The 5,000-nt window shown below is 36.1% G+C and overlaps 1 protein-coding gene across 1 annotated transcript in view; it reads left to right on the top strand.

Moving 5' to 3' along the window:
* LOC125034647 (serine/arginine repetitive matrix protein 2-like) overlaps positions 1 to 5,000 on the top strand; it is a 103,134-nt gene that overhangs the window by 51,600 nt on the left and 46,534 nt on the right. The gene's annotated exons all lie outside the window — the stretch shown is intronic.

A 5,000-nucleotide genomic window follows, 5' to 3' on the forward strand; every position in this document is an offset into this window, starting at 1 on the left:
CCCTCCCCATCTATCTCCCCGCCTCCCTTTGTCCCCTCTCTCGGCTCTCCCACTCCCCTCCCCCTCCTCCCCTCGTCTCCCTCCTCCCTCCCCATCTATCTCCCCGCCTCCCTTTGTCTCCCTTCTCTGCTCTCCCACTCCCCTCCCCCTCCCCCCCCTCGTCTCCCTTCTCTGTCTCCCGCTCCCCCCCCCCCCCCCCCAGACGCCGCCGGGCCTATAAACATGGGAATTTGCGGAAGGCCAGGTCCATCAGGCCTTCTTTTTATTTTTTCATATATTCTTTGTGTGGTCTCTCTCTCTCTTTTTCTCTATCTTTATCTCTCTCTTACTCTCTCTTTCTCTGTCTGTCTGTCTGTCTCGGTCTCGGTTTCTGTCTCTCTCTCGCTTTATCTATCTTGCTTCACATCCTCATCTTTCTCTCTTTTTGTCTGTCATTCTCTTTCTCTCCTTGTCTGTCTGTCTGTCTGTCTGTCTGTCTCTCTCTCTCTCCCTCTCCCTCTCTCTCTCTCTCTCTCTCTCTCTCTCTCTCTCTCTCTCTCTCTCTCTCTCTCTCTCTCTCTCTCTCTCTCTCTCTCTCTCTCTCTCACACTTTCTTTCTCTCTCTATCTTTCCCTCTCTCTCACTCTCCTTGTTTTTACCAATCTCTCTCCCTCATCCTGCCCTGCTTTCTCTCTTCCTATCCCCCTTAACCTCATCCTCCCTCTTTCCCTCGTCTCCCACGAAAGATAATATTATGGCGAGGCACTCAGCATGAGCGCGAAATTAAGAGTCCACGAAGATTTTTTTTGGCGCCAACGAGGAAGGGCTCATGACGTCATCACTTGGGCGGCCGCGTTTGTATGTATCTGTTGTTATTGACTTTTAAGGGTCGCTCGGTATATTTTCACCGACAACGTGGATGAAATAATCTAATATTTATTTTACATATCGGTTTACTTAAGGCTATGGTAGATCTGGAGCCTTGTTTTTAAGGAGAAGAAAAAGAAGTTGAAGATAAAAGAACATTCACAGTTGTTATGATATAATTTAGATATCATTATCATTCTCTCTCTCTGTGTCTGTCTCTCTCTGTCTCTCTCTCTCTCTCTCTCTCTCTCTCTCTCTCTCTCTCTCTCTCTCTCTCTCTCTCTCTCTCTCTCTCTCTCTCTCTCTCTCTCTCTCTCTCTCTCTCTCTCTCTCTCTCTCTCTCTCTCTCTCCTCCCCCCCCCCCTCTCTCTCTCTCTCTCTCTCTCTCTCTCTCTCTCTCTCTCTCCCTCCCCCCCCCCTCTCTCTCTCTCTCTCCTCCCCCCCCCTCTCTCTCTCTCCCTCTCTCTCTCTCTCTCTCTCTCTCTCTCTCTCTCTCTCTCTCTCTCTCTCTCTCTCTCTCTCTCTCTCTCTCTCTCTCTCTCTCTCTCTATCTCTCTCTCTCTCTCTCTCTCTGATGGTGATGATACCATACTCATAAATGTGACTCTGATAATTATGAAAATAATAAGAATAATTGCTCTAATGGTAATACTAATCATAATGAGATTGATAATAATAAAAATAGTGATAATCATAATAATGGTGTTAAGAATAATAATGGAGATAATAAAAGCAATGATAATGATAATGCCAATAATAAATATAATGATAATAACAATACTGATAATAATAGAATATAATAACAATGATGCCAATGATAATAACGAAATGATTATGATAATGAAATATGCAAATATTAATAATGATGGTAATAATGGTAATAATAATATGATAATGATAACATTGATATTACTAATGATATTAATATTAATGATTATAGTGTTAACATTGATGATTATAATGTTAGTAATGATAACAGTAATGATAATGATGATTATGATAAAGAATAATAGCTATGATGATGATGAAGAATATAATAGTAATAATGATAATAATAATAACAATGATAATTATAATAATGATAGTAATAATAACAATATTTATAATAATGATAATGATAATAATAATGATAATAAAAATAATAACAACAATAATGATATTAATGATAATAATGATAATCATAATAATAATAATGATAATAATAATCATAATAATAATAACAATAATTGTAATAATAACAATAATTACATAATAATAGTAATTATAGCAATAATAATATGATAATGATATATGATAATTATAATGATAACAACAATAATAATAATGATAGTAATAATAATAATCATAACAGCAATAATAATAATGATTGTAATATTAATAATAGGTATAATAATAATAATGATAATAATAATAATAAAAATGATAACAATACTATTACTAATAATGATACTAATACTATTACTACTAATAATAACTATAGCAACAATAATAGTAATAATAATAGTAAATATGATAATAATAATAGTAGTAATTAAAGCAATAGTAATAATAACAATGTGAGAGAGAGAGAGAGAGAGAGAGAGAGAGAGAGAGAGAGAGAGAGAGAGAGAGAGAGAGAGAGAGAGAGAGAGAGAGAGAGAGAGAGAGAGAGAGAGAGAGCGGGAGAGAGAGAGAGAGAGAGAAGAGAGAGAGAGAGAGAGAGAGAGGGGGGGAGAGAGAGAGAGAGAGAGAGAGAGAGAGAGAGAGAGAGAGAGAGAGAGAGAGAGAGAGAGAGAGAGAGAGAGAGAGAGAGAGAGAGAGCGTGTGTGTAAGTATGTGTGAAAGGGGGGAGGGGAGAGAAATGAATGATATATTAAAATCAAATACCGAATAGAAAAAGCCTAAAAATCTAAATGCTTTTGGAAAAATATCACTGTAATACTTTTATATATATATGTGAAATATGTAATAAAAACATTCTTATTCTACTGTTACTATAACCATTTAATAGTATTCAAGAGGTCCGGTATCTTCCAATACAATAGTTTGCATGATAGTGAAACAATGATAAAATTAGAAATAAAATCATGTACTTCATATACGAATCCATTATCTTCTCGATAAAAGTCAATGAGGAAAAAAATTCTCCCTTTGGCACAGAATATCAGTAAAGTCAGCTGATAAATAACGCCTAACTCTTCAGACTTTGCTTACTGAGGGGTCTCGTCCTCCTTATACTGATGAAAATTGCAGAGTTTAGGATAGTAAGTGTGAGGTTGGGGCTGCTGGTAGTTGAATGAAATATGGTGTGGTTGGGAAATTGGTTGGGAATGGTTAAGGATTACCTTAAGAATTTGGTTATGTCGTTCAGGTTTCACTGTTTGAAACGTTTTTACTGCTCAGGATAACTTCATTGTTGGGTATCTAAAAAACAACAACAACAGTATCTTTTCTGTAAGATAATCCATGTAATCCTTCATTAATAGGAGAAGACATTGCAATCTGGACTAAGCTCTGTAAATCACTACATATTATAGAATGTGAAAACGAAAACTGTTTGTAAGTTCACGTGTCAAACAAAGCATGGCAAAATGAAACGCTAAAGCTGGAATAGATATCCGGAAAGTAGACGCTAAAAGATCAGATTGATGGAAAATATTCACATATTTCCTCTCAGGTTCATACTATGCGTGGAATAGGAGGCTGTGAGGCTGTAAATGGAGGGACGTGTATTAATAATTCTTTTCAGAACTGCAAAGGCAGCTGAATGAAGTTATTGGTCGATAATTCTGTGACAAAAGGTCTGTGTACTTTATCATCTGAAAGGGACTGAATTGTACTTTTCTCCAGCTCTAAGAAGGAAGATAGAAGCTTCATCATCTTGAACATTCTATCTTGGTCTCCGTAGACAGACTTTCGAGATAGTTCTTTGCAGATGGTAATACATGGAGACTAAAACGGTTGCCATTGAAAATACAAAAAAAGGAAACATTTCTGGGATTATTCTACAGTCCTTTTGTGTGGTAGACATTCTTGTGCCAGGTGAGAACCATTGGTAACAATAGAGAAGTAGCCCTCAATCGCGTGTACAGAAAGAAAGTGTGGGTGACAACAATATTATTTATGTGATGGAATCAGGTAAAAACAGGTTGGAGTTAGGTTTAAATTTTACAGATATTTTCGACAGTATGAGGGTTATGGGCACATAGGTATTCCAGCTTTCTCTCATAGACTTGTGCATTGTGATGACTGAACCTATTTCATACGTACCCCATATTGAAATCGACACAATATGTCTCTTTATTTCATCGTACGGGGCATACTTAATACTAACATTATGACGGAACTCTTGTTTTGCTTTTGTTAATGAATAATCTTCCGTTAACGCAGCTCTATTATTGCTGTTTGGAAATGTTAAACTACTCACATTTCTTTGACTAAATCGGAAAGTTCAGATTGCTTTCATCAAATCTCTTCTGATTTTGTTTACGGTCCTCCTTTTTTTATGTTCTTCGTGACTTCAATGTCTGCGTATTGGGTATATGAAATAATGAGAAAAAATAGTCGTCGGTAAGTGAAATTCTCGACATTACCCGTAGATTTTCTCAGGAAATATATCTTGTCATTACATAGCGTTTAGAAAACATATATCTGAAAATGAAATTGGTGACGTTTCGGTGTTTATCCCTTGTGTATGAAGTGTGAACCATTTTTGTGAATTGTTTTTTTTTCATATCATAATGTCTTGCTCCGAACGTGTAAGCAAAGGTACATTCACCATTACTATTCCTGATCCTATTTGTGTATATTTGGATGAGTTAAGTGTATTTTTTTAGAAATGCGTATTTAAAAATCTCTGTTCATAACTATTTATTTAATTTCTCATCTCCTTCCCATCATCTATATCTCGCTCTGTATGTTTTAGTAATGTCATTCCGTAGTATTTTTAAAATTCTATGTATAAATGTAAGTTGTGTATGCCATAAGTTGCCAATTTTGCTGCATTTGGCTCTTTATACAGTGGTATATCCTATATGAAGTATTTAAAGAGGGTTGAGTCCTTTGAAGAGTGTGAGAGCCCTTATTAAGTGCTAAAGATAATCTAAAAAGTTCTAAAAGTTTAACTTGGTGTTTGTTATTGTGCCATCTCTTTTTATACTAATTCCGTATTCCTG

This window comes from Penaeus chinensis, chromosome 18, assembly GCF_019202785.1.
Source record: "Penaeus chinensis breed Huanghai No. 1 chromosome 18, ASM1920278v2, whole genome shotgun sequence".
NCBI lineage: Eukaryota > Metazoa > Arthropoda > Malacostraca > Decapoda > Penaeidae > Penaeus > Penaeus chinensis.